Below are 23226 nucleotides of genomic sequence, written 5' to 3'. Positions count from 1 at the left end.
TTGATTACTAATTTAGTTGGTGCAGTACAACATTGCAGACCGAAGGGCCTTTTCCTGCAGTGTGCTGTTCTACATTGTATACGCTATGTTCCGACTGGGGATAGTCCTTAAGGCAAACTTTAACATGGGTTGTTCTGGGTGAAGGGGGTCGGGTAAATTATGGAGAGGCATGGTGAATAATACTATCTCTGATGGGTGATTGGAGTTCTAGCCTGTTCCAAACAACAACACCCCTGCAATGGTGCATAAGCCAAGGAAACATTTAGCCAAATTTTCCCATAAACATCCAGCAATCTGTCATGTTGAGAACAGACTGTGAGACAGTAATTAGCAGCAGAGCCTTCATCTTGCTGACAAAACAGTCTTCAGACTGGCTGTCATCTCACGCAGACAGCCATCTAATAGTTTAAAAAATCCCACTTCTGTGTCCCTCTGACCTTTTTTTATTGTTTTGGCAATATGCTCGCTTTGGTGGCAAATCCTTCGGGTTTCTCCGTGCTAACTGCAAATTGGAATAAAGTGCCATATAATTTAGTTTATTAACTTCAGAACAGTACAGACCATATCCCTACTCACCTCCCAAATCCTTGCTATCCCCTTACCTAAGTCAGAAGGCAGTCATAAAACCAATCATGACAGCAGCTCCAAGTTGCAATCAGTTGATAAAAACAAACAACAGAATGTAATTTTGTTAATGTGTAATGTAAAAGAAAAATAAGTTATTAGATAACAGGAATGAGAAATATTATTAAGTTTATTTTTGGAGTATTATTACTACTGCCAAGACCAGCATTGACTGTTTGTCTCTACCTGTTCTTAGGGAGATGGTGCAGAGCCACCTTCTTGACCTCCAGCAGTTCTTCTGTGGGAGATACTCACACAATGCTACTGGGACAGCAATGTCTGCGTTTCTACCTGGTTATGGTGAAGAAACTACAATAAAAGTATTTTGCTTTCTTAGAGGGGAGGCTATGGATGGTGGGATTTCTAACTCTTGCTTATTTCAAAGTATTCAAAAGATTTCAAAGTATATTTATTATCAAAGAAAATGAGTGTGTATGAAGCACTGCAGCACTGCAGTTTTCATAGGCTCAATACCATGGACAGAGGAGTAAACATCATGGGAGATGTCTCACTATCTTGTCTTTCTTGATGGTGGAGGTAGCCACCAATTCCCAGAATCCCCTAAGGAGGACTTTGCAAGGATAAATTGGAATGGGGTATATTTTTGCCTTATCCAACTTACTAGTGCAAAACTAGCTAGTGGCCTAACTATTTTATTCTAATCACTGAATCACTAGGTGCCAAGTTAAAGGACAGGACCTCCAGGATAGCAATCTCAGGATTGCTACCAGTGCCACGTGCAGGTGGGTTTAGAAATAGTAAGATAGTGCAGATCAACACGTGGCTGAAGACATGGTGCAGGAGGGAGGGCTTCAGCTTTATAGATAATTGGGCAGTTTTCCAGGGAAGGTGGGACCTGTTCCGGCGGGACAGTTTACATCTGAACTGGAGGGGGACAAATATTCTTGCAGGTAGGTTTGCTAGAGAGGCTCCAGTGGATTTAAACTAGTTATGAGGGGGAAGGGGAACCAAAGTGTAGGAACAGATGTATGGGAGAAGGAAGAAAAAGAAGACAGTAAAGTTCGTTGTACTGTTAGAGATAAACAGAGAGGAAGAGGTGGAGAATTTCTTAAATACATTTATTTTAATACTAGGAGCATTGTAAGAAAGGTGGATGAGCTTACAGCATGGATTGATAGCTGGAAATATGATGTTGTAGCTATTAGTGAAACATGGTTGCAGGAGGGGTGTGATTGGCAACTAAATATTCCTGGATTTCGTTGCTTCAGGTGTGATAGAATCGGAGGGACAAGAGGGGGAGGTGTTGCATTGCTTGTCAGAGAAAATATTACAGCGGTGCTCTGGCAGGATAGATTAGAGGGCTCATCTAGGGAGACTATTTGGGTGGAATTGAGGAATGGGAAAGATGTAACACTTATAGGGGTGTATTACAGACCACCCAGAATTGGAGAGAGAATTGGAGGAGCAAATTTGCAAGGAGGTAGCAGATATTTGTAGTAAGCACAGGGTTGTGATTGTGGGAGATATTAATTTTCCACACATAGACTGGGAAGCCCATACTGTAAAAGGGATGGATGGTTTGGAGTTTGTAAAATGTGTGCAGGATAGTTTTTTGCAGCAATACATAGAGGTACCAACTAGAGAAAGGGCATTGTTGGATCTTCTGTTAGGGAATGAAATAGGTCATGTGATGGAGGTATGTGTTGGGGAGCACTTCGGGTCCAGTGATCACAATGCCATTAGTTTCAATATAATTATGGAAAAGGATAGGACTGGACCCAGGGTTGACATTTTTGATTGGAGAAAGGCTAACTTTGAGGAGATGTGAAGGGATTTGGAAGGAGTGGATTGGGACAATTTGTTTTATGGGAAGGATGTAATAGGGAAATGGTGGTCATTTAAAGGTGAAATTTTGAGGGTACAGAATCTTTATGTTCCTGTTAGGTTGAAAGGAAAGGTTAAAAGTTTGAGAGATCCATGGTTTTCAAGGGATATTGGAAACTTGGTTAGGAAAAAGAGAGATATCTACAATAAATATAGGCAGCATGGAGTAAATGAGGTGTTCGAGGAATATAAAGAATGTAAAAAGAATCTTATGAAAGAAATTTAGAGAAGCTAAAAGAAGATATGAGGTTGCTTTGGCAAGTAAGGTGAAAATAAATCCAAAGGGTTTCTACAGTTATATTAATAGCAAAAGGATAGGGAGGGATAAAATTGGTCCCTTTGAGAATCAGAGTGGACAGCTATGTGTGGAGCTGAAAGTGATGGGGAGATTTTGAACAATTTCTTTTCTTCAGTATTCACTAAATAGAAGGATATTGAATTGTGTAAGGTAAGGGAAACAAGTAGGGAAGTTATGGAAACTATGACAATTAAAGAGGAGGAAGTACTGGCGCTTTTAAGGAATATAAAAGTGGATAAATCTCCGGGTCCTGACAGGATATTACCTAAGACCTTGAGGGATGTTAGTGTAGAAATAGCAGGGGCTCTGACAGAAATATTCCAAATGTCATTAGAAATGGGGATGGTGCCGGAGGATTGGTGTAATGCTCATGTGGTTCCATTGTTTACAAAGGGTTCTAAGAGTATACCTAGCAATTATAGGCCTGTCATTTTGATGTCAGTGGTGGGTAAATTAATGGAAAATATTCTTAGAGATGGTATATATAATTATCTGGATAGACAGGGTCTGATTAGGAACAGTCAGCATGAATTTGTGTGTGGAAGGTCATGTTTGACAAATCTTATTGAGTTTTTTGAAGAGGTTACGAGGAAAGTTGACGAGGGTAAAGCAGTGGATGTTGTCTATATGGACTTCAGTAAGGCCAGTAAGTTACAGGGAAAGATTGATCAAGTTAGGTCTTTATTCTTTGGAGCATAGAAGGTTGGGGGGGGGGACTTGATAGAGGTATTAAATATTATGAGGGTGACAGATAGAGTTGACGTGGATAGGCTTTTTCCATTGAGAGTAGGGGAGATTCAAACAAGAGGACATGAGTTGAGACTTAGGGGGCAAAAGTCTAAGGGTAACATGAGGTGGAATTTCTTTACTCAGAGCGTGGTAGCTGTGTGGAATGAGCTTCCAGTAGAAGTGGTAGAGGCAGGTTCGGTATTGTCATTTAAAGTAAAATTGGATAGCTATATGGACAGGAAGGAATGGAGGATTATGGGCTGAGTGTGGTTCAGCGGGATTAGGTGAGAGTAAGCATTTGGGACGGACTAGAAGGGCCGAGATGGCCTGTTTCCGTGCTTTAATTGTTATATGGTTATATTTTTAATATTACATCTTACAATTTGGGTTCATGCTCTTAAGAGACGCCAGTAAAAATGAGCCAGAAAGGATACCTTCCTTGATGGATACAAATGAACCAATTGGTTTTCTACAATATGATCACCATGAAACTGATTTATTTTAAATTCATAATTAACTAATTAATTCTCCAGCTATTATGGTGGGAATTGCACTATATACCTGGATTAGCTGCCAGTTTTCTAGATTACTGGCCCAGTAAATTAACCACAATACCACCTCTCTCATACAGATTTTGAGGTATAACAGTTCTCTTTCAACCTAAGAAAATAACCCAACAATTAAATTGTTTGTTGGTCATTACAGGTTGAGTGCCCCTTATCTGAAAAACTCTGAAAATCAACATTTTTTGAGCACTATCATGATATCACAAGTGGAAAATTCCACCAGGCGCTGGGAAGGTCCCACGCAATGTGCAGGTTTCTGCGCACCACAGACAGCTCCGAGATGTTAACTCACATATGCTAATGAACAGAAGTTAATGAAAAATAGAAAAACACTGCATAAGGTGAAAAATGAAGATCTTGACCAAGTATTGAAAGAGAAGTTTCGCCAGTGTCAAGGTTAACATATGCCACTTAACGGTATGCTGATCATGAAACAAGCAAAGATCTATCATGACAAACTGAAAATTGAAGGTAATTTTGAAAACAAGCATGATCATCCCAAAACCTGAACCTGAGTGTCAACTTTATCTTCTCCCTGTATGACACAAAGGACCCACTTTGTCAACCCACTTCATTCTTGTTGGAGGAACAACATCTTATATACCACCTTATATACCGGCTGGGTAGCCTCCAACCTGATGGCATGAACATTGACTTCCCTAACTTCCATTAATGCCCCTCCTCCCCTTCTTACCCCATCCCTGACAATATTTAGTTGTTTGTTTTTTTTTAATCTCTCTCTGCCCATCACTCTGCCTGTTCTCCATCTCCCTCTGGTGCTCCCCCGTCCGCCTTTCTTTCTCCCGAGGCCTCCCATCCCATGATCCTTTCCCTTCTCCAGCTCTGTATCACTTTTGCCAATCACCTTTCCAGCTCTTAGCTTCATCCCACCCCCTCCGGTCTTCTCCTATCATTTTGCATTTCCCCCTCCCCCCACTACTTTCAACTTTCTTAGTATCTTTTCTTTCAGTTAGTCCTGACGAAGGGTCTCGGCCCTAAACGTTGACAGTGCTTCTCCCTATAGATGCTGCCTGGCCTGCTGTGTTCCACCAGCATTTTGTGTGTGTAGTTTGAATTTCCAGCATCTGCAGATTTCCTCGTGTTTCCACTTCATCCTTGTGGCTCTCAGGGGAACCATCCCATTATTTGGAGATGGTGGAGCAAAAAATAACAAGCTGCTGAAGGAACTTAGCAATTTAGGCAAGTATCTCTGGAGGGAAATGGGCAATCAACATTTCAGGTCAGCACCCTCATCTAAATGGGAGGATGCATTAGTCCATTTCATAAGACCATAGGCGTAAGAGCCGAATTAGTCCAATTGGCCCATTGAGTCTGTTCTACCATTTAATCATGGCTGATCCTTTTATGGACTCATCCCCACTCCCCAGACTTCTCCAGGTATCCTTTGATGCCATGTCCAATCAAGAACCTATCAAGATCTGCCTTAAATACCCCCAGTGAGCTGGCCTCTACAGCTGCCTGTGGTAACAAATTCTACCTCATCTTATTTCCCTGTACAATTACAATGTACTTTTTCTTGCACGCATACTTATTAATTACCTTTTGGTTCTTTTTTTAATCATTTATCCACACTAATTGTTAATCTATTGCAAGCAGCTTATCTACCATCACATCTTTGGGATGTGGGAGAAAGCCAGAGTGCCGTGTAAAATCCACACAGTCATGGAAGAAGCATGAATACTCCATCCAGACAGCACCTACAGTAAGTTCAAGACTGAACTGAGATTCTTGGAGATGTGAGGTAGCAGCACTAAATACACTGATTATGGCATGGTTGTGATCCCAATCCTGTTTGCCAAATTATGATCACTGACTTGTCTCCCAGCCCTGATTCTGATTTCCAGCCTGACACACACATACTGTAGATAGCCGGTGGTGTAGTGGCATCAACGCCAGACTTCAAAGCAAGTGGTCCCAGGTTCGAATCCGGCCGGTTCCTAGCATGCTTTCCATCCGTGCTGGGTTAAGCATTGAGCTAGCAACTCAGCCTCATAAAAAAACAGACAAATGCTAAGGAAATGACAAAAAACGCTGCCTGAAATACTACAAGGCATGTAAAGGAATGCTAACAACAACATGCATACTTCATCTTTAGCTGCTTAGCACATTATCATCAGAAAGCCAAACCTTGACTTTGGTCACCATCATGACTCCCTTGAATGTTGACCAACTTCATCCCTCTACAGTTACTCTATGACCACCAGCCCTCAAGTTGCAGTCAACATTTTGTGTGTTAGTCGGAAGCATTTATTGATGCATTACATCATGGTAATAGAGCACCTGTTACAACACAATACAGTTTTTATGTTAATTGGCTCTAAATAATAGACCGCCAGTTTTACTCTGATTTTCTATATTTTTATTATGAATAATAATCAGAGTCATGTTTCTTGAGTTATTGAGTCATATATCTGAACTGCTTTTCAGTTTTGATACCTTATTTATTTTCAGCTCAATTGCTAGATTTAAAACTGGATATTATTTTTTTCTTTATTCATTCAAGGAATCTGGACTTCACTGCACTTAATTACCTGTCCCATATAGCCCTTGAGAGGGTGATGGTGAGCTGCCTACTTCAGCCACTGCAGTTCTTGAGGTGTGGGTAAACCCAAAATGCTGCTTCGGGAGGGATTTCTCGGATTTTGATCCAGTGACGGTGGAGAAACAGTCAGGTGTTTCCAAGTCAGGATAGTGTGTGGCTCGGAGCTCAAATTCCAGATGGTGGCGATCCCATGGTTTTGCTGTCCTTGTTCATTTAGATGGTCATAGGTTTGGAAGGAATTTTGGTGAGTTGGTGCAGTGCATCCTGTAGATGGCATACACTGCTGCTAGCATTTGACAGGGGTGAAGTGAATGAACCGTTACGTGTGGGTTGCCTATCGAGCAGGCTGCTGTTACCTGTCTGGTGTCGAGCTTCTTGAGTGAGTGATACAGGACAATAACTTCTGGTGCATTTTCCAACTCCTACAGGACTCCACTCACGGCATCAATTTTACTAAGATTAAATAGCATTTGGAACCAATATTGTTTTCATTCTTTTACCCAACTGCTTTGTGAAAATAAGGAGCTTATTATGAAGCTACTGCCCACTGAAGCATTAGCAATTAGCAAGCTTTTTATTTTCAGTCACTATCAGAAGAAATAAATGAATTGCTGGTATTTTCTGATTCCAAGTTGAGCCTTTCTGCATTGAACAGGCACGTTTCCTTAATTTCAAAACAGTTTCTGTGAGAAAATGTACCCTCCTGCAGACCAGAGTATTACTAATCCTTTTTGTTCTATTATGTTTTGACCATGTTTGTAGAATTAGAACAGGATCAAGAGCTGAAATTAATTAAGTGATGCTACAATCAGGTATTTTTTTTTAACTTAAGTTGAAAAAATGTCATCAATATTTAAAGGCTTAAGTTCTTTAAACACTTAAAATTTGGATTTAGGCAACATCAACATTCAGTGGTTTGAGAAATCAAGAACACCATATGGTCACAGTCCCTGTAGAACGATCATTTCCACAATTCTCCCTATCTGCTGACATTCTGTTTCAGCATATTTGTAGACAAACCCTTTTTCCCAACTGTTCAAAGGAATGCTCAAGGCTGTACTTTCAGCTTTATTATCCAATACCTCGTGCTCCCTGATGTCATGATAGCATTGTATATTGCCCAATGCGACACGAAGAAAATCAGTTTAGCATGAAATCAAGATCCATCTCTGGTTTGTGCTGAGAGAACAGAAACTGGATTGCTGTGGCTTTGCCCTCAGCGTCCATGGGCTATTGATGGAAATATCTAGCCAGTCATTGAACTTTTGAAAACTGCACAGCCTCTGGCTCCTTAAAGGTTGTTGATTCAACAGTCTTGAGTCATGGCACACAGCCAAATTTAACAACCACTGGACCAGCACCTCAGCCGATCAGTCGATAATACTTGCAAATTGCATGCTGGCTGTTTGTTTTTATCCTGTAATATGAGTTACATTTTGTTTGACATGTGAAATGGATTTGGGCATTATATTTTAGAAGAGGTCGAAGGACTGGAACAGATATTGGTAGGTGTCCCTCTAAGAGGACCTGGATCCACATTGCAGTTGGAGTCCTTTGCTCCTTCCTCATCCTTAATGTCTTCAGTGCTCTTTCCTTCATGTTCGGTACCTGTTGGATTGTGGCTCAGTGTCACCCCTCCACCGACCTGTGTAGCTGCTTCAAAATGTGCAAGAATTGTTGCTGGAAAGGTGATGATGATGATCAGTTTCCTATCGTCTTGTGGTGAAGGTGTCCTCCTTGGGTAGTGAGATCCAGGATTTTTCACAGTTTTCAAATCCAGATATTGCACGATTCTAATGAAGGATCTTGGCCCAAAATGTTGACTGTTTATTTCCCTCCATAGATGCTGCCTCACCTGCCGAGTTCCTCCAGCATTTCCTGTGTGTTGGTGCATGTTGACCTACAGTCTCTCTTATGTCTCTGTTGTATTACATTGGGGAGATATTTTGCTAATAACAGTCTCTACTGATTATAGGTTTGAAAGGTACTTTTGAAGAAGCCTTGTAGCTTTGTTGCAATTTATGTTATAGTCCATATTATCATATGGCATGGAACAGAAACAGTAAGATGTGAGGTTCTCATCTTGGTTGCTGTGTTGTAAACACAGACTTACAGCATAGTAGTAACAAAGCCATGTTTACCTCCTGCAAAAGCCTGTCTATGTAATGACCCGTGCATGCTCCTGACATTTTCTTCTCTTATTCTGGATGGAAAGAACAATTTGAAACAAGTTTATTACTGGAAAACCTTTCGGATTCCAGCTACATGCACTTTCTAACTGGCATGTCAAAAATCACTGTGTAGGATAATAACTTTAACAATGCATTTGTCCCTATTAATAACTTAGTATTTTGAGAGTTCAACATTTTGTAGCGGGAGAGAATAACAGATGGTTCAGATTAAGAAATTAGGATTCACAGGTGAATATTAAGTAACCAAGATGTGTCAGGGTAATGCAATTTAAGAAACATCAAATGGTTTGTGTAACAAATGCAATTAATTTGGAGTGAACATAACTGCATTTCAGCTGTTTTCATTCTTTTAAAATGTGATGTTTATAACTGCATCATCTTCTAAATAAATAATGCATATAGAATCCAATGAGAATGGGGGACATGTAGTGTAACAGAGCCTCCACTTAATATAGTTGTATAGTTATATTGACAACATATGGCAATAATCATAGAGTTAAGAGGTTTATAGGAAGCTTTCATATATTTCTTCTCTAAATATTTAACTAGGCTGACATTCAGTTCTTCGGCTTCGTTGGTCGAACTCATCTGGAGTTCTTGGTCGCACACAACACTCACTGTATTGTGTGTATTTGTGTATAATTTGCCTGTGATTTTTCCTCAATGTTAATAAAACCGGTAAGTTAACTTTTCTCCAGAGCTTGAACCTGTATGATGTAAATTGATTTACTTGGATGATCTAACACACTGAAGACAGAGGAAAATGTAGCATTTCAAATGAGAGTAATGCTTCCTTTGGGAATGGCTGTCTACTTATATGTAACACCCTTGATGTGTTTGTAGAAGCAGCCTTGAAAGCATTGATGGTCATGAAACTGCATCATCTGGCAACCACAGGAAAAATCAGGAATAAGCCATTTGGCTGCTGTACTTGCTTTGCTATTTAATAAGATTCTGGCCATTTATACCAAAGCCTCGTTCTTATTTTAATCCTATTTAGCTTGATTCCCCTTACACAAATTTACTAAGGAGACTTGTTTGTAGTTTATAATTATCTACAATCTTTATTACTGAATGTTACAAAGTTTCTTGGCAGCCTCTTCTTACGGAGAGGCGACCAAACTGTCAGGCTGTCATTATTCTTTCAAACAAGCTCACCTCCAAACTCCCAGACTTCGGAATTTCATCGCCCTGCTCCCCACAACTGAATCATTTAATTCCTGACCAACAAACTGCAATCTGTAACAGTGGGCAACAGCCCCTCCTCAATCAGTACCCTCAACACCAGTGTCCTGGTAGGTTGGCAGATGATATCACCATAGTAGGCTGGATCTTTACAATGATGAGATGGAATACAGGAAGGAGACAACATTTCTAGTGCCCTGGTATCAAACCTTTCCCTCACTGTCAGTGAAATAAAGGAACTACGGTAGTCATTAACCAGTGTGCTAGAGTTGAGTGGTGCTGAGGTAGAGATCCTCAGACCTGAATATGGACTGCAGATTAAATTTTAAATGCCGCGCTGATCAATGGGTCCCTAAGAGCCACGAACCACAGTTAACCGGAAGACTGACAATGCTGATCTAAATTCATTTGGGTGCCATTTGTGTGTCTGTAAATTGGGTTCAAAGCAGGAGGTGCGAATATTGTGCGTAGTTCAAAGAAAGCATTGTGGATGCACAGTAAATACGGAATTGCTTTTTGATCTTTAGCATATAAGATGTCATGTAGCATTGGATCATGCATGCAACTTCCTCCAAAAAGATCTCAATACGATGCCTGCTGTGGCTTACTTTGTCGAATAAAAAGGCTACTTCATATCTACCAGCTCCTTCTCTCTGGTGACTTCGTTCACACGACAACACCAGGGGCCTTATCCAGGGATATCTTCTTGTGACCCACTGTGTAGCCAGCGGTCTCAGCAGTCCAAGTGGGTGAGTATTTTTAAAATTAGCACTCACACTTGGACCTGTTTGGGTCAGTGGCTGCTGGATTACAAGGTATCATGAACACTGCGGACGGCGGAACTGGTAGATATAAACGTCGTGCTGTGTGTGCGTTTATATAAGAGACTAAACTGTGAGTGTCACTTTAGTGAGACTGGGCCACCAGTTGTGAAGAATGGTTATTGAAAGTTCAGGAAAGCCAGTGGGGGGTGTGTATGCTCACTCCAGAAACTGTATTTAGACAAACACACGTGTGTGTGTGTGTGTGTGTGTGTGTGTGTGTGTGTGTGTGTGTGTGTGTGTGTGTGTGTGTGTGTGTGTGTGTGTGTGTGTGTGTGTGTGTGTGTGTGTGTGTGTGTAACAATTAGATGCAAAGGAATGCAGCAGGCATCTTGAGTTCAGATGCACGTAAGTGTCAGATTGTAGAGTACGTACTCTGTGGTTTTAGGTGTGTACTGTTTAACTTGTATTTGTCATTTATGTTTTGCATTGTGTGGGAATTAGTGTGGAAATATTTCGAAGAGAGGTTTGACTAAGATATACCTGTCGAGATACCACTGATTGATGTTAAGTAACGTCAGGTCAAGAATCCTGACAACCCCAGCCAGCCCTTGACCCTGATTATGACCATCCATAAGTCCTTCACCCCTGGGGAGAAACAGAGCATTTTGTTATAGCTGCCCTCATTTAAAGTTGCCTGCGGGATTGCAGAATTCTGGTGCAAGCTTGAGGAAATGGTTGAAATTCACCAGATGCACCCCGAAGATATACATCTGTTGGTAAAAGCGAAATGCCTGAGGAATGTGTGGGACGGTATGGTCCAGGGAATGCAGGATGGCGTGTTGGCAATTATCAGGAATGCCAGCAATGAAAAGAGATATCGCTTCTTTAAAGCAGAATGAGGCAGCAACTAGAGGGGGGAGGGGAGAGTAGCTGGGGAACGATAAGGGCAGTGATTCAAAGACCCAATGAGCCAGCCATAGATTATGCAAAACGTATATATCAAGTGTATGAGGAGTTTTCAGGGTTGGATAATCTTGGTAGGGATGACCCAGTCTTCCTGAAAATGCTGAAGGGAAGGCCTGAGCTCAGCCGACCAGGAACTTTTAGATTTGGGGATAGCAGTGGGATTGATCTACTTCATGACAGTATCATGGGCTCGTGATCTGAATATGGACTGCTGATTAAATTTAAAATGCAGCTCTGACCAATGGGTTTCTATGAGCTGAGAAGCACAGTTAATTGGAAGATCAGACAATGCTTATTTAAATTCATTTGGATGTCTGTAGTGTGGATGTGAAGGAGGAGGATGGAAGGTTGCATGTAGTTCAAAGAAAGCATTGGGGATGCATTGTAAATATGGAACTGTCCTTTGATCTTTAGCATATAAAATGATGTGTAGCATTGGGTCAAGCAGGTGCCTGCTGTGTCTCATTTTGTCTAATAAAGAGACTACTTCACATCTACCAGCTACTTATCTCCAGTAACTTGTTTATGCGACAACAGATGTTATGGCAAAGAAAGCACCAACACATCGACACAATGACTCATCGGTCTTTAAAGATTTACTACAGAAAGCATCCTATTCAGAGGCATCATAGTTTGGTATATAGCTCAGTGCTGGTTAGGTAGTAATAGGGGACAAAGAAATGGCCAATGAACTTAAGATGTACTTTGCATTAGTCTTCACTATGGAAGACACTAGCAGTGGCCAAAGGTTCGCGAGTGTCAGGGAGCGGGAGTGAGTGCCATTGCTATTACAAAGGAAAAGGTGTTAGACAAACTGAAAGGTCTTATGGTGGATCACTTGGACGAGATGTTCTCAGAGTTCTGAAAGAAGTTGCTGAAGAGATAGCAGATGCATTGGTTGTGATCTCGTAAGAATCACTTGATTCTGGCATTTTTCCAGAAGACTGAATGTCACTCCACTCTTTAAGATGGGAGGAAATTATAGGCCAGTTAGTCTAATATCAGTAGCTGGGAAAATGTTGGATTCTATTATTAAGGATGAAGTTTTGGTGTACTTGGAGACTAATGTTAAAGTTGGTCAAAGTCAGCATGGTTTCTGTAAAAGGAAATCTTGCCTGATGAACCCTAATAGGTTATTTCAAGGAAATAACCAGCAGGGTGACAAAGGAGAGGCAATGACCGTCATTTACTTGGATTTTCAGAAGGCATTTGATAAGGTGCCACACATGAGGCTGCTTAACAAGATAAAATCCCACAGCATTATAGGAAAGATACTGGCATGGATAGAGGAATGGCTGACAGGCAGGAGGCAGTGAGTGGGAATAAAGGGGGCCTTTTCTGCTTGGCTGCCAGTGACCAGTGGTGTTCCTCAGGGATTAATATTGGGATCGCTACTTTTCACATTGTTTGTCACTGATTTAGATAATGGCATTGATGGCTTTGTGGCAAAGTTTGCAGAGGTTGCAAAGAGAGGTGGATGGGTAGGTAGTGCCGAGGAAGCAATGTGATTGCAGAAGGACTTAGACAAATTGGAAGAATGGGCAAAAAAGTGGCAGATGGAATACAGTGTTGGAAAATGTATGATAATGCACTTTGGAAAAAGGAACAAAAGTGCAGACTACTATCTGAATGGGGGAGATAATTCAGACATCAGAGGTACGAAGGGACTTAGGAGTCTTCGTACAAGATTCCCAGAAGGATAATTTACAGGTTGTGTCTGTGGTAAAGAAGGCAAATGCAATATTGGCACTTATTTCAAGGGGAATAGAATATAAAAGCAAAGAGATAATGCTGAGGCTTTATAAGATACAAGTCAGGCCACACTTGGAGTATTATCAACAGTTTTGAGCCCCATATCTCAGAAAGGATGTGTTGTCATTGGAAAATGCAGAGGAAGTTCCCAAGGATAATTCCAGGAATGAAGGGGTTAACATGAGAAGTTGAGAAGTGTTTAGCAGCCTTGGGCCTGTACTCACTTGAATTTAGAAGATGGAGGGGTGGCTTATTGAAACCTACAGAATGTTGAAAGGACTAGATAAGTTGGATGTGGTGAGGATGTTTCCTATGGTGGGGGTATCCAGCACTAGGGGGCACAGCCTCAAAATTGAGGGCAACCCTTTAGAACAGAGGCAAGGAGGATTTTTTAACCAGACAGTAGTGAATCTGTGGAATGTTCTGGCTGTGGAGGCCAAGACTGTGGGTATATGTAAAGCATAAATTGATAGTTTCCTGATTGATCAGGGCATCAAGGGTCATGGCAAGAAGGCAGGTGTATAGTCTTGAGTGGGATCTGGGATCGACCATGATGGAATGGAAGAGCAGACTTGATGGACTGAATGGCCTAATACTGCTCCTATGTCTTATTGTCTTATTTTCTTATGACATAGCAACAACTCTGTCCAAGACTGCAAGCAAATGTAGAGAACTGTGAATTTCACGCAGGCCATCATGCAAACCAACCTCCCCTCAATGGGTTCCCCTATACCTCCCACCCTCAGAAAAGCTGCCAGCATAACCAAGGTCATTCTCTCTTCTCCACCCACCATATAGAAGATACAAAAGCTTGAGAGTTCATAGCACCAGCCTCAAGGACATTTAAAGGGGCTAAGTTCTTATTTTGATTTAAACACCATCAATATTCAATGGTTTTAAAATCCAAGAGCACCATATGCTCAGAGTCCCTGCAGAACTATCAGCTTCTGCCTCACTCCTCCCTCACTCCTCATCCCACTGTTCATCAGACTCGCGAATAGACCTCTCATACATTTAAAGGTGAACTCTTGATCTCCCAATTTATCTCGCTGTGGGTCTTGCAGAATTTTCTCTGTAAATGCTACACTGAATTCTGCATTCTGTTTTCTTTTACTACCGTGGCGTAATTATACTTGGGTCAATCTGACTGCATGACATGCAAAACAAAATCTTTATACTGTATATTTGTACTTGTGCCTAATAAATCAATCCAGTGGGGAAAAAAAAAGTTTAAACAAGCCTCTGCCTGACCTCTCATAGGAAGATAAAAGATCTCAGAGCACTCTTTCAAAGAAAGGCAGGGGCATCCTTCCCAGTGCTGGGCCTGTGTTACATTTCTAGAAGCATATCATCTGATCATTTGTACTATAGATGTTTCAGAATGTTGATTGTGGCTACTTGTGTTCGAATAGGCTGCTGCCCTTCCTGTAATACAACAGCAAATGCACTTCAAAATCCAATTTTATTGTCTGTGAAATGCTTTGGGGCATCCTGAAAGGGTTTGCAGAACATAAAACTGTTCTTTTATTTCAATATTTTATTAGGTCTCTGTTACCAGCTGGATGCTGTTTGACTTAATGGATACCCACTTGAAAGACAGAACAGGTGGAGCTCCATTTGGAAGGCTATATACATGGGCCAATAAAAAATTCGCCCAGTACTCTGTACAGTTTATTGACGAAATATAGGACCAAATAATTTTGAACCACATTATTGACAATCATTGCTGTTCAATGATAATTCAAATTAAACCCTGTTTTAATTAAGACAACTTCCAAGTTCATTTGATAAAGTTCCAATGACCCTAAACACTTGTGGGGGAACTTCACACCAACTCAGGATATGTTAAGAATAAAGAAACTGAAGCTTGAGAAAGAATCACCAAATTAGGGTAGTCTCCTAAACTTCATTAATATACCCTTGCGTCTAAAATCCTGCTCTTGTTGTTGTTGCAAGCACAATCTCTCTCGCCCTCACTAGTGAGAGAGAGCCTGTCTGGGATACCGAAGTGTTGGGATGGACTGTAGTCTTTGATGGATTCTAGATAACGGTCTCCTAAGGAGGGGTGTTTGCTATTGCTTCCATGGTGGTGGGGTGAAGTGGATCAGTGCTTTTGCAGATGCAAGTGGGGGAAGGGAAGGAGGAGGGTTGGTGCTTGTGCATGGAGGGGAAGTAGGGCTTTGGGGTTCTGATGTTTCTGTCATTCACTCTTTGAGGTTTTTTTCTGTTTCGTGGATGTCTGCAAAGAGTGAGAATTTCAGGTTGTATACTCTGATATTAAATTGAACCATTGAAATTATTTTCATTTTTACATGAATGATCTGGAAGTCTCTCTTGGCTTTATTATTTGAATATACTCAGGTTAGGGCCCTCAATAATCAACCTTAGTATCATTCTCCACCCAGATTTCTTTGGCCTCTCTCAACCTGATGACATTTTGTCTTTAACTCTGGGAAGCTTTCTCCTCACTTAAAGTACATCTGCTCTTTCTATGGGCCAATAGTTCTTCAGTTACTCGTCTGCATGTTCCAAAGCCAAGCAGTCAAAATGAATTTGATAGTCCTGCAGGGGGAGTCATGAGGTCAACTCATTCTTAATGGAAAAGCTCACTCAGGAGAGAAAATGTTCTTCTTCCAGTTGGTGCCTCCAGGACATGTGCAACTGCCTTGATCTTCAAACTGGCTACCTCCTGCTTGACAAATAACTCAGAAAGGTGATTATCAGAGTAGCAATGTCCAAGCTCCTGAATGACATTTGGGTCTGTGGTTGTTGGGATTGTGCATAAAGTTCCTGACAAACTAGCTCCTGATATTTATATAGTAGAATGGGCGTTGGCTGTGCATGACTCTTTCAGTGTGAGGTTGTCACGGCATATTAGCTGCCTCATGACTTTACAGGACAAAGTCTTGATTAAGTGGTAAGGAGACCAAGCCGACTCAAATCCGAGTTTTGATGCATAGATGTTAGTGCTCACATATATTAACTTCACTCCTACTTCAGTATTGCTGAATCTCAGATTTTGATAGTTAATGGATTGTGAAGTTACTTGAGACATTGTGCTCCATGAAAGATGTTACATAAATAAAAGTTGTTGTCAAACTAGTCAAAATATTTGTTTAATTCTTTTGCTGCATGCACATCATATTGAGCCAGCTTGAAATATTTCACTGACCTTTATATATAATCACAAGAAATTCTGCAGATGTTGGAAATCCAAAGCAACACACACAAAATGTGGGAGGAACTCAGCCATGGCAGCATCCATGGAAAGGAACAAACAGTTGAAGTTTTGGATCAAGACCCTACATCAGGACTGGAAAGGAAAGGTGACGATGCCAGAATAAAAAGGTAGAGGGAGGGGAAGGAGGATAGCTAAAAGTGGATAGGTGAAGCCAGGTAGGTAGGAAAGGTAAAGGGCTGGAGAGAAAGGAATCTGATTGAAGAGGAAAGTGGACTATAGGAGAAAAGGAAAGAGGAGGGTCACCAGGGGAAGGTGATAGGTATGTGAGAAGAGGTAATAGGTCAGAGTGGGGAATATAAGAAAAGGGGAGGGGGAGGATTCTTTTTACTGGAGGGAGAAATTGATATTTTTGCCATCAGGTTTTAGGTACCCAGATGGAATATGAGGTGCTTCTCTTCCACCCTGAGTGCGGCCTCATCGTGGCAGAAGAGGAGGCCATGGACCGACACATTGGAATGGGAATGGGAATAAAAATGTTTGGCCAATTAAGAAAATCTACTTTTGGCCAACGGAGTAGAGGTGCCAAAGAAGTGTTCCTCCAATTAAGCGACAGGTCTCAACAATCTAGTGGACCAGACACAATAGTCGACCACAGCTGATTCGCAGGTCCAGTATTGCCTCACCTGTTTGAGGCCTGAAATGGAATGAAGAAGGAGGTGAATGGGCAGGAGTAGTACTTTGGCTGCTTGTAGGGATAAGTGCCGGGAAGGAGATTATTTATTATATATTTATTTAAAAAAATACACCATGGAATAGGCACTTCGGGCCTTTTGAGCTGTGCAATGCAGCGATCCCCCAATTTAATCCTAGCCTAATCACAGAACAATTTATAATGACCAATTAACCTAACCACCAGTATGTCTTTGGATTGTGGGAGGAAACCGGAGCACCCGGAAGAAACCGATGCAGTTATGGGGGAATGTACAAATTCCATGCAGGCAATGGCAGGAATTGAACCCTGGCTGCTGGCATTGTAAAGCATTGCACTAACCATTATACTACCATGCTCTGCAATTAGTGGGGAGGGACAAATAGACAAGGAAATCTTTGAAGGAGCGATCACTCCAGAACTTGGAGAGTGGGGACTGAGGTAAAGATGTGTTAGAGGTAAAGTAGGGTCCCTTTGGAGATGGTGGAACTTGTGGAGGATGATGTGTAGGATGCGGAAGCTCATGAATGGTAGGTAAGGACAAGAGGAACATTATCACTGTTAAGATGTTGGGAAGATAGTGTGAGCACAAATGTTTGGGAAAAACAAGAAATGTGGATGAGGGCAGCATCAATGGTGAAGGAAGGAAAGTTGGTGGAACTGCTTCATTGAGGACCTCCGCTCCATCCACCAAAAGCAGAACATCTGGGTGACCGAACATTTTTATTTCAATTCCCAACCCCATTCTGACATGTTGTCCATGGCCTCCTCTTGTGCCATGATAAGGCCACCCTCACTCAGGGTGGATTAGCAAAAACGAATATTCCATCTGTGTAGCCTCCAACCTGATAGCATGAATATCGATTTCTCCTTCTGGTAAAACAAAATTCCCTCCCCCTTCCCTCTTCTTCTGTGCCCCACTCTGGCCTCTTAGCTCTTCTAACCTGCCTATCACCTCCCTCCCTTTCTCTTAAGGCCCACGCTCCTTTCCTAACAGATTTCTGCCTCTCCAGCCCTTTACCTTTTCTACAGAACTGGCTTTATCTATCACCTTTTAGCTATCCTCCTTCCCTTCCCTCCATCTGTTTATGATGCCATCTTCCCCCTTCCTTTCCAGTTCTGAAGAATTGTCTCATCCTGAAACGTTTCTGTTTGTTCATTTCCATAGATGTTGCCTGACCTGCAGAGTTCCTCCAGCATTTTCTGTCTGTTGCTTTTTATATAATGATTTATTTTCATCATCAAGGCTCTTCTCACAAAGCCTCGTTTCTGATAACCAACCTAATGATGTCTTTGGAGCTGAGCATTTAAAGTTAATGAAGCTCAGCTCTAAGTACCTCCAAATAAAACTACACGAGGAAGTCCACATATACAACTGTTTGGTGTTTGACATCAGTCTGACGGGACTGAAAAAGTTCAGAAAATACTTAAGACATGACCTTCAGAATTTTCATCGATTGCTTGAGAATCATCTCAAAGGAGTTACACAGTAGCCTAGTAATTTAGCTGAACTTTTTTAATGTTGAATGTAAATAGAGATTATTTGTATATTTAATAAATGTATATTGAGCTGCTCTATCACAGAATCATAAATAAATGCAAAACATGCAACCTGCACTGCAAGCCATCTTGGATCTATGTTGTGTAAAAATAACTGCAATTTGCTATTGTGCCATCTCCAATACTTAAGATGCTTTTCCTAAGGTTATGAACAGTTACCCTGATATGCGTGTGTGGCCTCTGCCCATCGTGGTCGACCATGGGTACTGCATCTCTGGTAGTCACTGGTTTGTCAAGCAGTGTCGACTGTGGCTGTTGAGGCTGATCCTGGAACGGTAGGCTCTGCCACAGTTGCTGCATGTGTAGGCCCTTGTGGAATTGTTGTCCGCTGTCTGCTGTGCTCTCCTTTTAGTTGTCCACTCCTCAAACTGACTCAGGATCACTCTTTCACCTTGCTCTAGGTGTTGCTGAAGAGTACTTCGCCATTTGTTGCGGTCATCTGCCATATCCTCCCAGCACTCTTGTGTTGATTTTTAAGGCTTTCATGTCATGTTTGCAGAGGTCCTTGAAGCGACGCTGGGTTCTACCAATGTTCCTCTTGCCTGTTGCTAGTTCTCCATAGAGGGTGTCCTTTGGCAGTCTACAATCCTTCACATGATGGATGTGGCCCAGCCAGCGCCGTCTACGTTGTCTTAAAAGTGTGAACATTGTGGGAAGTCCAACGCGGGAGAGGACCTCAGAGTTTGGGACTTTGTCTCTCCAGGTTGTTACATACCCGTGGGTGTCTTGTACCTGTCACGTGACCGTGATGTAATTGAAGTTATGCTGGAGATGAGGTAATGGTCTTGTGACGGGGGAGTGAAGTCATTTTCCCGCCAGTGAGAGGACATGTGATAGTTTTTTTTCAATCGGGTATAAAAGGAGAACCCCACCCTGTGACGTGGGCAGTTCGTGGCTGAATTCACTACTGACTCCACGCTGCTGCGTATTCCGATATTATGATGCAGTTTCGTATAAAAGTGGAGTTTTACTTTCTGTTTTAAGACTTAAAGGTTATTGCCGGCAGTTTTGCCATAATACTGCACAGTCCAGTCATTGGAGAGTGAAGATTTGAAGTTCGGGAAGTTAAAGATCGAGGAAAGTTGATTTTGACGGTAAAGCAGGTTCGACCTTGTTTGATCCTCATTCGGAAGGAATTCGTCAGCTATGCCCATGATAACCCCTGTTCTGCCAGAAGAATAGAGGGTTGAGTAAAGTTTCGCCAAAGAAAGGTCAGTGCCTTTAAGCCGTTTTGTTTCCTTCGATCGTAAATCCTCCGGGGAATAACATACTTCGGCTGGGATCAGCAGTAACTCCACGAAAGAGAATTTACATCATTTTAAGTCTCTCCTTTAACGGACTGTGAAATCATTTTGGACTTTCGCATTACTAGTTTAAGAACTGTTTTCGCATTACCGCTTTAAGAACTGTTTGAGCTGCCGTATCGCAGCTGACTTCCAGTTACATTAGTCGTTTGTTTACTTGTGGGTTTTTACTGTGTTTAATAAATGTTTTATTTGTTATATAAAACCTGCCTCAATTATATATTCATTGTTACTGATTTGTAACAAGGTGATGCTGAGGATGCAGCGAAGGCTGCACAGGTGAAAACTATTGAGTTTCCTCTCCTGTTTGGAGCCGATGGTCCAAATCTTGCTACCATAGAGGAGGGTACTCATAACGCAAGCATTGTACAAGGCAGTCTTGGTCTTTGTAGCGAGTTTTGGATTCTCCAAGACCCGCGAGGAGAGTCAAGCAAGGATTGATGTTGCTTTGCTGATACGCCTATTGATTTCAGCATCGAGGGAGAGAGTGCTATTAATGGTCGACCCCATGTATGTGAACTCGTGGACTACTTCTAGATCGTAATTGTCAATGGTAATGACTGGTGTCTCCACTACGTTCTGGACAAGGATATTTGTTTTCTTTAGGCTGATGGTAAGCCCGAAGTCCTTGCATGGCTTGGAGAAGCAGTCCATGAGAGTTTGTAGTTGCTGTTTGGTGTGCGAGGTTATAGCAGCGTCATCGGCAAAGACCATGTCACGTATTAAGATCTTTCGCACCTTTGTTCTTGCTCTCAGGCGTGCAAGTTTGAACAGCTGCCCATCAGACCTGGTGTACATGTAGATGCCTTCTGCCGATGTCGCAGATGCGTGCTTCAATAGCATAGAGAAGAAGATGCCGAATAATGTTGGGGCCAACACACATCCTTGTTTGACCCCAGTACGAGTAGCGAAGGGTTCTGATGAGCTGCCATCGTACTGAACAGTAGCCCCCATGTCATCGTGGAATGACTTGATGATACTTTGATACTTGATGATCGGGGGACAGCCGATCTTGAGGAGAACCTGAAAGAGCCCAGCCCTGCTGACAAGGTCAAATGCCTCGGTTAAGTCGATGAAAGTGACAAAGAGGGGTTTCTGTTGTTCCCTGCATGTCCCCTGGAGTTGACGGAGTGAGAAAATCATGTCAACAGTTGACCTACTTGCGCGTAAACCACATTGGGACTCAGGGTAGACCCGTTCTGCCAGAGTTTTTAGACATGCCAGAGTTACGCGAGCTGACTTTGCTGACAATACTCAGGAGGGAGATACCCCTGTAGTTGTTGCAGTCACTTCTATCACCCTTGTTCTTGTACAAAGTGACAATTTTGGAGTCTCACATATCCTGTTGTATGGCTCCTTCCTTCCAGCACTGACAGAGGATCTTGTATAAAGATTGGAGGAGTGAGCTGTTTGATCAGGTCTGGAGGAATCCCATCATTGCCAGGAGGTTTCCCTGGGGCCAGACTGTCAATTGCCTTGTTGAGGTCCTCAATGGTTGGTTCGGAGTCGAGTTCATCCATGACTGGTAGACAATCGATGGCATCAAAGGCTGAGCTAACAACAACATTTTCCCTCGAGTAGAGCTCAGAGTAGTGTTTTACCCAACGTTTCATCTGCTTGCTTTTATCGGTGATTATTTCACTGCTGGATGGCTTCAGGGGTGCTGTCTTGTTCTGCGATGGGTCAAGGGCCTTTTTGATACCATCATACATCGATCTGATGTTGCCTGTCATAGCTGCTGCCTGAATGTCCTCACTGAGCATGAGCCAGTACTCTTTTGCGTACCCTGATATGTAATCCTGTCAATACTAGCGAAAATGAGAAATACTTCCTCTAATCTCTGCATGGCTTATTTCTGTTAACAGGTGGAAAGGTCCATAAGTCAATTATGTACAATCCAGGAAAGGACTTAGGATAAGGCATAAGACATAGGAGCAGAATTATGCCATTTGGCCCACTGAGTCCACTCTGCCATTATATCATGGCCATCCCATCATCCCTCTCAACTCCATCTTCTGCCTTCTCCCCATAGCCTTTGACGCCCTGTCTCACCTAATCCAATAAAGTCTCTGATGTCCCAACGTCAGACAATGTCAGAAGACTCTTTGTTTTTTTATACCCTACACATTAAGAAATTCAAACGTAACTGGCCAGGTTGTGCTCGCCAACGTAAGTTGCAGTACTGAAGTTGGGAATTTGTGGAGTTCAGATAAAGATGCTTTTCTCTGGAATCATAATGGAGTGAAGGCATCTTGTAATGAGTGGAGGTGTATTTGGCCCCCATGCTTTTGACACTCATGGCTGGCACACCCAGCATGGCCCCATTCAAATGAGTGGGATCACTGAGTTTCACTGAAAAGTTAAGTAGCTTTTTTTTTTAACATTATTTCAATTAACATTTAATGTTTTATTTAATTTACATTAGTTTAATGTGGTTTAAGTGAATTCATTAGGTTTTTTTTCATCTTTTATTAATTTGCTTAATTTTTAACATTCAAAACTCCTACAAGTTCTAAATGTCAGACACATTTAGTAAGAGTGGAAAAAGCTGCTGACACAACAGGCCATCAGAGAATCATCAGTGTGATCTGTTATAGAGGGTGTGGGAATTACTTTCCACAGCCCACAGCCTTGCTGAAACTCTCAGAAGGATTATAACAGAAGGCAGGTGCGTGGAGCTGAGGCTTACAATTAGATCTGTCATGATGATACTCAATAGCAGAATAGGTGTGAGGGAGCTGGGGTGTTTCTGCTCATTATTCCAATGTTCATAAGATTTATGTTGATAAGCAGTCACGAAAGGTGCATGTGCTTCTAGAGCCAATGTAACGCACAAAGCAAGTTCAGAGTGTTCAAGCCCCAAGTTTTCAAAGTTCATTATTACTGCATGCTTTTGGATTGCGGCTGATAAATAACACAAACAGTGTTGGAGCATTTCCTGAGATAGGCTTCTGTATCTGGCCTCCAAAACTTCATCATTCCTAAAAC

General features: G+C 41.9%; 1 protein-coding gene across 1 annotated transcript in view; it reads right to left on the bottom strand.

Annotated features, from left to right (window-relative positions):
- The window catches only part of LOC140730332 (ALK tyrosine kinase receptor-like), a 1251709-nt gene that overhangs the window by 648969 nt on the left and 579514 nt on the right, over window positions 1-23226 (bottom strand). The gene's annotated exons all lie outside the window — the stretch shown is intronic.

The sequence above is a fragment of the Hemitrygon akajei genome, chromosome 7 (genome assembly GCF_048418815.1).
Source record: "Hemitrygon akajei chromosome 7, sHemAka1.3, whole genome shotgun sequence".
NCBI classification, from domain to species: domain Eukaryota; kingdom Metazoa; phylum Chordata; class Chondrichthyes; order Myliobatiformes; family Dasyatidae; genus Hemitrygon; species Hemitrygon akajei.
This window is presented reverse-complemented; position numbering and strand designations above follow the sequence as displayed.